A 10,651-nucleotide genomic window follows, 5' to 3' on the forward strand; every position below is an offset into this window, starting at 1 on the left:
AGGCAACAAAGGGAATGTTCATTTTCCAAAGGCCATGGCTGCAGGGCAGGGTTTGAGGCCTGAAGAAATGACAGTGTTGTGTTGACAGCAGGGAGATTAAGTCTAGGAAACTTATCATTGCCCTTATCATGGCCAAGATGCATAGCTAACACATGCTTATGGGAAGTTGGCCAAATCAGTCACCACGATAATCATAAAATGGAAAAGACCTCATTAATTTAGTGACTTATTTTCTCTTTGCCAACTATCATAGCCACTTGCCTCTTGGTATTTTTTGGTCTAAATTTTATCCTATGTCACCAGTTCTGTCACATTTTTTGGAACTATTCCATACACAGTATTTAAGGTTGCTGATTTTTTTAAAATGACAAAATTGTATATGATAAATTATCTGAGTGATTTGATCTGTATTTTGTGATAGTGATGTTCTTGGATCTTTGCAAAAAGGATGGGAATCTTTTTGTTTGTAGGTGGAGTGCCAATTTCTAAGGTCTTTAGTATCTTGGTGGGTGATTTCAGATGACCATCAGCACCATCAATCAATACTTCTAGAACCTCTATAAAACTATGGTACAGTGGGGGAGGAGGTTTTGTGTTGGTGCCAAAGACCCGGCACCTGCCCCTGACCACCTGTGTGCCTGTGGCAAGTCACAGGCTTTCCTGGATCTTGGGATAATAACACTTTCCTGGCTTATTTGTGGGAATCAAGGGAAAAACCAGACACAGAAGTACTCTTCATGTATCAGCTACTGTGCGAGCACACGGGAGAATCTGGATTTTGCTAGCCTGTAGTGGGTAACGTGAGCTCTTGTCTGCACGTCCCCTTAAAGAGTCAGCACCCCAAAGCTGAACTCCTCACTCTGTCATAGTCCTCACTAATAGCATATTAAACTCTCCAAAAGCCTTAACAAACAGCGTAGATTTGACTACGTCCCCTTAAAGAGTCAGCACCCCAAAGCTGAACTCCTCACTCTGTCATTGTCCTCACTAATAGCATATTAAACTCTCCAAAAGCCTTAACAAACAGCGTAGATTTGACTACAGAATTCATATGAGGTAGAGGAGAAGATTCCCCATAGCCAAACTGTCAGAAACATCCTTTCTTCTCTGAAAACTCATCTTTGGCCACCAGGAACTTTAGTTCTGTCTCCGACTGTGTCCAACAGAGACTCCCCAGCTTTGATGGCTCCAGCCTTTGTTCACTCCTTAAGCTTCCCTTTGAGTCTTTCTATGCATTCTTCTTCTCTGTGTTTTTACAGAACAATTGTACCTTTAATCTTGGATTCTCATACCATCTTCCTGTTCAATGGTCAAAACTTCTTTCATACATTCTTCTACCCTCCATAGAAACTATTGGGGGAATTTTATTTTATTTTTAAAAAATTTATTCATTTATTAATATTATTATCTTTTTACATTCTAATATGTTGTTGTAGAGCAGTTGGGGGAAAGAAATAGTGTGGGAGGAGGAAAGAGGGGGACATGGTTGAGGCCTGTGGCACCCCCCTCATTCCTACAGGGGAGACCAGGGGTCTTCCAGCAGCGGCTCAGCTTGGTCATTGTTGGGGTGGATGCAGATGTCAGGGGGGTGTGGCTGAAGCCCTTGGGCAACCGCCCCACCCCTGCCTGGGAGCCCAGGGTGTTTCCAGTGGTGGATCCATGGTCGTTGCTGGGCTGGTTGCAGATGGGGGGGCAGGGTAGGGGGCATGGCTGAGGCCCTCAGTCCAGTGGGGGAATTTTAAATAACAAATGTTTTCCCTGTCACAAACACTTTTATCCTTGCCATGATATTATCAGATGCTTTTATTATTCTAATTGTTCAAAATGTTTATGGACTTCTTATATCCAGAAACTTGAGAATCATCTAAGACTAGCCCTCATTTGGTACCTCTAGTAACTGGGGCCCACAGTAGTGAAGGGACTTGCCTAAGGCTGTAGAATAAGTCTGTAACAGACTCACAGTTATAAAGCAATGGCTGACTCCCAATCCAGTGCTTGCCCTACCGCATCAAGCCCGGGGCACAAATGAATGGAGAGGCTTTCAGATTCAGTGGAAACCAAACTCTAAACTGAAAGGGAACTTAGAATTCATCTGGAGCAAACCCCTCATTTTAGAGAGGTTAAAACTAAAACTTTTCTTGCAGTGGCAGTCTCTGAATCCCAAAAGTACAACAGAAGGAGTTTACTTTAAAACATGTACTTGCCTGGTGGGTATGATTTCCAGGAACATATACAGACTTAAACTGTTTCATGAGATTGCGAGCTCCAGCAATATCCCAAAGTGAAGTAAAGAGTTCATCCACGGCAATTTTGGATTTGTGAAATGTCAGGTTAATTGAAGAGTCACAGCCTGAAAAAATCCAGAGATATTTTCTTGAGCGAGCAAATCTTTAAGTTTTCATCATGACAGCTTGAGCTCGATATAACGCAGTTGGGATTTTTTTTTAAACCCCAATTTTCCCTGGCTTTTCACCAACTGGGCTGTTCCAATCACCCATGAGCAATGAAACATATTGAGTATAAATGCCTTTGACAGAAGTAGAACTCAAAATTGCCTGGGATCACAGCCACTGGCTTCAGTCTCTAGACTGCAGAAGTTTCACAGAAAGAAAGCTCCCCAGGGTCTCTGATCCTTAGAACACAGCTTTGGGAAAGTATGAGGAGGCACAAAGGAAAATACAGGAGACTGCTGCTATCAAACTCCCTTGCTGAATCCCACCAACAGTTTCCATAAAGTAGGACAACAAGAATTAGAAAGAGCTGCTCCAAGAACAGGACTTGCTGGGATGGGCATGTGTTGGCTGTGCTAACCAGGAACATGGCATATTTCAGAAGACAGCCATTCCACACTGGTCAAACACAGAGGGGGCCTGACAAGAAGACCATTCTTGGTGACCAGTCTATTTCTTTTGGAAACTTACAATAGATGGATTTATTCTCTATTTTGCTAGAAGCTCATTTACAGAAGAGAAATGATTATAGATAAATTAGAAATTAAAAAAACAGAAACAGATTAAAATTGCATTCTCAACTCTCTTAAATACATCAGAGAGCTTAAGTCAGTAATTCTCACATCACCGTTATGAGGTAGGAGCTAGTATTTTCTCCATTTTAAGGATGCAGGAACTGAGGTGCAGGTTAAGTAACTCTCCTGCAATCAGACACAGTCAGGGTCTTGTCCATGTCCCTCAGCTACCCTGGGAGTCACCTGCAGGTTTGGTGAACAGTTCCCATTACTCTGACTGCTTCCTATCTCAGGTACCTGCATGTCTGTCTGTCTGTGTGTCTCTCTCTTTCTGTATGAGGGCTCTCTCTAGTTGTAGCAGCATGTTTGGCCTGCATATAGAGCAGGCTAGAGGTGCTGGGGAGTCAATGCTCACAGGAACAATCCCCCTTTCTCATCCCTTGGGGGGACAATTCTGAGTTGTGGTCTCCACAGCCTTTTCGAGGGGCCCCAGCAGGACTGAGCCTTAGCTGCCCACAACACCAACTCACTCATTCTTACACCCCCTTTATTGGCTTTCCTTCTTCTCTGTCTCACTTCCCTACTTCCAGACTGTGCTTTGGAGATATCTTTCTTTTTTTTTTCCTTTTTGTCTTTTTTCGTGTCCGGCAACGGATTGCAACCCTCAGTGTCGCGCCCGTACCGGACCGGGACCGGCAACGGGATCGCAACCCTCGGTGTTGCACCCGCACCTCGCTCAGCCAGTGAGCGGGAACCGGTCTGTATGTGGGATCGAACCCTCGGCGGGAGCGCGCCGCCACACTCCCAAGCGGCGCACTGTAGCAGTGCGCCACCAGGCCGGCCCTTGTTTTTTGTCCTTTTTGAGACCAGCTGCACCGCACTCAGCCAGTGAGCGCACCGGCCATCCCTATATAGGATCCAAACCCGCAGAGGGAGCGCTGCTGCGCTCCCAGCACTGCACTCTCCTGAGTGCGCCACGGGCTCGGCCCTGTGATAGTTTTTTAAAAACTGAAATATAATTTATGTATAGAAAAATGCATACATTTTAAGCGTGCGGGGCTGACCAGTTAGCTCAATTGGTTAGAGCACAGTGTTATAACACCAAGGTCAAGGGTTGGCGCACTGTAGTAGTGCGCCACCGGGCCGGCCAGGAGATATCTTTCAAATGCAGTACTTGCACCCAAATCCTTGTCTCAGGATACTAGGCTTCCATGGCAATTTGAACACAGGTAGCCTGGATTCAGAGCCTGTAATATCTCTCTGATTGCAGACCTGAGCTCCTCCATGTACACTGCCTCCAACCATTCCAAATCTCATCTGTGAATGCAGAGTCACGCTGCAATGAATAGATAAAAGGGAATGTGGGGACAAAAGCTATTAAATAAGATGAATTACTTTCTGTGATACAGTAATACCTATAATCAATGCTCACTCTATGCTAGGAACTATTTTAAGAAATTTGTACGTATTAGCTCATTTAGTCTTCACAGAAACCCAACGTGGTAGGCACTATTATTATCCCTATTTTGCAGGTGGAGAAATTGAACCATCGAGAAGTAGCACAAAGTCACTCAACTAGCAAATGGTAAAGCTAAGAATCCAACTCTTGCAGTCTAACTCCAAAGTTGGTTCTGTTAATCACTACACTCTGCTAGTGTTTCATATATTCTGAGACCATATATATAGAAGATCAATGAAAAACATAATTCATCTTTAAATTGAAGAAATGCTTTTAAAATGGAAGGAGTAGCAAATGCTCTTCTGGGGAAGACCTGGGACTGTCCCTGGGGTGCTTGCTAACAGTGTGGTTTGCAGCTAGACCTCAGGCCCTTCTTTTCTGGCCACACAAGGTGTGAGATATCCCAGGCCTGGCTGCACAGACTTCTTTGAATCTTTGCTCTGTAAGGTGCTGTATTTAGTTACTTCTTATAAGCCCCAGACAGCCTATTCCATTAAGCCAGTTTATGAGATAATGGCATTTTGTAAAGGAACTCTAAGTGTACAATTCCAGTCAATTCTCATTTAATCCACTTAGTTAAAAAGATAATAAACAAGAAGCTGATCCTAGCTGTTAGCCAAGCATGGTCTGTGTACTTTGGTTGCCTTTTTCTGATAAGAGAGGGCCCCAACCTCCTAGGGGCACTCCTGTGTTCTTCTAAAATGGGGGGATGACTTGTGCCCCTGCAATTTCTTTCTCTGGAGAGCTAAGGGATCTCTTGCGCAGGGGTCCAGTTACTCCTTGGAGCAACCAAATAGGGCTCCTGTGTCCACTCATACCCTCCCTTTGTTGCCCTCTCACCCTTATCCACTTACTGAAGTCCCTGTACTTCGGCAGAGAGAGAACAGTGGTTTCCATGGCTTTGTGCACTGCAGGGACCCACATTTCCAGCCAAAACAAAGATAAAACAGAAAGAAGCCTGAATAGCTTAACGATCCTCCTGGGACAGCTGAAATGAAGCTGTACTCCATCTTCCAGTCTGCCTAGTCTTTTCTGTCTGGTTCTCCCAGAAAGCAAGCTTGAAGCTTTCTGGTGTTTGGGGCACCTTTTCACAGCAGCCTGGTTCCCACCAGTTTGGTTTTATTCCTTAGGTATTCAGGAAAAAAACGTATTTTGCATCAGGAGGCTGCCTCAGTCTGGATTGAAGCTGAAGTAACCCTTATCTGAGGCCTTTGACATACATACTCGTGTGCACACAAGAACATGGATACATGCACTTATGTGGGTCCAACAAAAAGCATGTCACTCGTGGCTGGATAAGCTAGGGAGCAGGAGAGCATGGCTAGATAGGATTTGAAATGTCTCCATATTTGCTGATATTATTCTCCTCACAGTTCCAAAGGCCCCTCAGGCCCCTCACATCTGTTTGGGAAAAGCAAGGGTCAAAAATTTACTTTGAGCCTGGTCAAGAGGCCATTTTTTTCATCTGGCCCGAGGCTGTCCTCATCCTCTGCTGGCCTACAGTTTGAGAACATCAAGCCCACCTTCTAGTCTGCATTCCTGCCTGCCTGCCTTTCAGCAAGCTCGGAGCAGCAGGAGCCACCTCCGTGGGCTCCTGGGGCAGTTAAAGAAAAGGTCTGCTTGGAGGTGTGACAGGGCCAGAAAGGGCAGAGCACTGGGGGGTCATGACCTCCCTCATCCATCCAGTAGTCTGACAATGCCTTTCTCTCTTTTCAAAAGATTGTTTTAAAATGGAGTCTTTTCTCATGGGTCTCTATAAATGTTTGGCAAATGAAAACAAAACTAAACAAAATAAAAACCAAATAAACCTTAGCAAGTGGCATCACATCTGAAATCTTCTAGCGAAGCTAACTATAAAAGCACTCTAGAGTAGGACAATCTTGGTAAGTGCAGAAGGAAAACTACAACAGAAGCCCTCTTTTCAAGTGTGCTTGGGACATGATTGGAAAGAGAGGGTCATGAAAAATCTCTGTCTCAGAGTAGGACAATCTTGGTAAGTGCAGAAGGAAAACTACAACAGAAGTCCTCTTTTCAAGTGTGCTTGGGACATGATTGGAAAGAGAGGGTCATGAAAAATCTCTGTCTCTCACACACATATCCATCTCCATCCATACATACAAATACATGTATGCATATATGTGTGTAATTTTGTTTTAAATTAAAATATAAACATGCTCTCACTCACTAATCTTTGATGAAAGGCAAGGTCTTTTAGTATTTTCTGCTGAGATTAGAGATCTTTTTTTTAAAAAAAACATTACGTACCATGTAGGATTTCTTATAAAGTTTATTGCTTACAGTTTCTGAGGCTGGGAAGTCCAAAGTCCATCTGGTGGTGGCAAGAGTGACCCAGGGGTCTCATATTGCAAGATGGTGGAAGCAGAGAGAGCAGAGAGAGAAAGACAGACTCTCCTCTTCTTTTAAAGCCCTCAGAACCACACCCCTGACCACCAGTTTTAATCCATTCACTATCACACTGTCCTACAACCCAATCACTTGTTCAAGGCCCCACCTTACCTTTACCGTAATAGGATTTCCCACCCTCTTAACAGTCACGGTGAGGGCTAAGTTTCTAATACATAAAACTTGGGGGGACACAATTCAAGCTTCAGGGAGTTTTGGGGGGACATAATTCAATCCACTCCATTCTGCCCCTGGCCTCCCAAAACTCATGTCCTTTTCCAAGGCTCCACCTTTCAATTACCATAATAGGACTTCCCACCCTCTTAACAGTCACAGTGGGGGCTGTTTTTAATACATAAAACTTGGGGGACACAATTCAAGTTTCAGAGAGTTTTGGGGGGACATAATTCAATCCACTACACATGTAGTCCACTTAAGTGGAACCAAAATTAAAGGCACCTGCAGCACAGTCTGAGGGTAGTATTCTTCTAGATTTTAATGTCTTTTTTTTCCCTTCAATCTTTTACAGTTGCCTTGTTCACACCTAATTCAAAAGCATCTTTTAAAATGACTCATCTTTACTGAGTCTTTCAAAAGCATTCAATTTGGTTTTCACTGAAACGATTTTCTTTTTTAATTCATATTTCACTAGTATATGAAAACATCTAATTAAATTTTGCAACTTAATAACAAGTCTGACTGGCATAAGCAGGTTTGAGAACAAACATAGCTGACTCTTAGGAAGCACACAACTCTGGGAAGAGCAGATGTGCACAGGCACATAGGGATCACTTTAGAACTATGAGGGTCAAGGTTTGGCATTAGTCATATTTTATTTTTATTTTATTCTGATGACTGGGTCATGCAGAGGCTGATTAAGAATACATGAATTATATATATAATTTTATATTCATTATATTTATTATATATGATATTTAAATAAATTTGTATATATAATATATATATGTGTATATGTATGTATATACACACATTTCTGAGGTTCCATATTTATACCACCCAGGCAGTTGTATCTATGTCATCAATTTCATGCTTAATGACCTAGTATGACTTTTAAGTTCCTCTTAACAAAAAAATCATAATCTGAATTGTTAGACTTCAGGCCTTACAGGGCTGTTTTCCTCCTTCATTGTAGAGTCCTTGAAATATACCACACAACAGGGGCTCCTCAGCAGGTGTGGAAGTAGTGATGCAAGTATGCTTGGCTGAATGAATCAGGCAGCCTATTAAAATCAGAGCCAGAAATATCCAAGTAAGCCCACTAGGGGTCCAAGACAGGTAGGCATCCACAAAGGCTGACCACTTCCTGAAGTACCTCCGTAAGCCTCTCCTCTGGCCCCCAGCTCATACTGATCCCATGGCCCCTAGGTTCACTGGAACCTGTTCAGTGTCCTGATGTCTCTTAGGCTGCAGCCTATAGTTATTACTCAAATGACAAAGGAGGAAAGGAGAGAAGAGAGGGGACAATTTCCAGTGGGAGCTGGGACTCTGGACTCATCTTGCTTCACTGTGGATCCCTAGCACAGAGCCTGGCTTATAGAAGACACCCACTAAACGTTTCTTAAATAAATGCATGGGGAGAATATTGAGGTAACAGGAAAAAGAGTTGAATCAGACCAAACATGCTGTAAAGCAGCAGCACTGATTTTCTTGAGCAGCTGATAAACTATCTCTGCAGGAAATTTCAAACAAAGAGCTCCCAGATGGTTTTGAGCAATTGCAGCCTACATGTGTAAGTGGATAAACTCCCAAAAAGGCTACTTGAGAGGAGCAACCTCAGTTGGCTGATAAATTCTGTTTGTCTGTTTAACAAGCAAAACTAAACTATGCATGGTTTAGGTATACATACATACACGACAAAACTGTTTTAAAAAGAAAGAGAGTGATACACAAACTTCAGAGCAGTGGTTTGCCTCTGGGCAGCGCAGGAGGGTGGAGAGGTGGGTAAGCAAAGTGATGGGATAGGCTGGTGGGTTCATGGTATTAATTATATAATTATGCTTTATAACATACATGTCATATAATCTTTTACATATATCAGATATCATCTTAAAAAATATAAAACAAAACCAGTTCCACTATTTCCTAAGCCTCCAACAAATTCAGCTTTTTAAAACACCTGATTAAAGGAACAAATGACAGCTGAAATCTATTATGATTAGGCAGGTTTGGGATGCATGGTGAACACGGAAAGACTTGTACATTCAGGACAGAATGTGACATAGTTGCATCCAGAGGCTCAGAATTCTAGTCCAAAGTTCTAAGGCTTTTAGTGAGAAATCATGTGGTCATGAAGCCTAAAGGAAGGAAAACTGTCTGGATTATGCTTTGGAACACGCACATTTTTCAAGGCAAGTTTGCCTAGCAGGGTGCAAGGTCAAGTTGCCAGAGAGGCCCAGAAAGCAGAAATCCTGTTGGGGATGCAGGCAGTAGGACGAGCAGCCCCTTCACCCTGAATGTCTGTACTGCTTCAGGAAGTGTCAAGGAGGGAGCAAAACAGACAATTCTAGATTTACAAAAACTATGAAAAACCCTATTTCTAAGTATTTCCTCTAAGATACCTCTGAAGAACTCTGCAAAGTGCTTTTCTGACTGCTGTAACTGTACAAAAAGTTTCTTTAAGATTTTATGCTGTTAATTAAGGAAAGCATAGAGTACTTTGTAAAAGATGTGATACTGTATCATATTAATTAGTATGACTTCATGTATTGGTTATCATGTCTTCTAGTCAATCAAAGTACACTGTAGACAAAGAGATCCTGAACTTGGGTGTTCAGAGTAACCGAAATACAATGTTTGAGGCTATTTCTTCAAAAAGGTAGGCAATTGATTTTTGATTAGTTACATGATCTTCTATTATTGGGATGTCACCATGGGAAAATCAGATCTCTCTCATACCATCTTGACTTGGGCCCCTTTTCCAGCAATGAAACCTTCAGTAAGTGGGGCAAATGCCCATACAGCCACTTACACCAGAGCTCATGTTCACAAACCATCCCATTCCCAAGGAGGGCAGCACAGGGGCTCCTACCAGTAATCACAGCCATGTTCTCAAACCAGCACATCTCACTATGAGTGCTTCCTAAAAGGTTGAAGTTTGCTCTGTTGAATTAATTCTACCGAGTTACAAATTTGCCATTTATAAGTACTTTTTCAAAATGTGTTGACATTTCTGGTGGTTCTGAGTAGCTCAAAATGGTTTGCTGGACTCTCAGAGCTGACTAGAGAGATTACCTGGATTTTGTTGTTTTCAAAAGCAGGCAGGTGGCAGAGCACTGAGAGCCCTGCTACCCCTTATAGGAGAACACTATGACAAATTATTACCATTGACTTCCTCTTCTGAAGTAGGAGGAACAAGGCACACAGAGGAGTCACCACAACATATGGATCAGTTAAGCACAGCTGGCAGTTTTTATGTATTTGCTTGCTTGTTTTTTTTGGTGGGGGGTGGTTCACACTATAAAAGATGAAGCAGCAACAAAGGTAAGAAAACACAGGATGGATGAAAACTATGTTGGGGAAAATATGATCTGCTTACTTTATTTTCCTTTGCATTGGAAAAAGACTGCCATCATTGGGTCTTAGCAGAGATTAGTATTCCTCCAGGCATGCTTTCAGAACCACTGGACCAGCCCAGCCTGCAGAGAGAGGGAAATGGAAGCCTGGATGCTCCTTCCATGGATGGTCCTGCCGAGACCTGCTGGAGGCTGATCTCGCCTGCCCTCCAGGAACCATGTCTGATGTGCCACTTCCTGCAACCAGCCCTGTACCCCACACTCTGTCCCTCCCTTTTCTTAGCACAAGCC

General features: G+C 43.0%; 1 long non-coding RNA gene across 1 annotated transcript in view; it reads right to left on the reverse strand.

Annotated features, from left to right (window-relative positions):
* The window catches only part of LOC103591396, a 26,624-nt gene extending 24,281 nt beyond the window's left edge, over positions 1-2,343 (reverse strand). The window contains exon 1 of the long non-coding RNA XR_550571.1: positions 2,205-2,343. This is a non-coding gene — a long non-coding RNA (uncharacterized LOC103591396). The remainder of the gene's footprint in view (positions 1-2,204) is intronic.
* Positions 2,344-10,651: the final 8,308 nt, after the last annotated feature.

Source organism: Galeopterus variegatus, unplaced genomic scaffold (genome assembly GCF_000696425.1).
Source record: "Galeopterus variegatus unplaced genomic scaffold, G_variegatus-3.0.2 Scaffold969, whole genome shotgun sequence".
In the NCBI taxonomy this organism is placed as follows: Eukaryota; Metazoa; Chordata; class Mammalia; order Dermoptera; family Cynocephalidae; genus Galeopterus; species Galeopterus variegatus.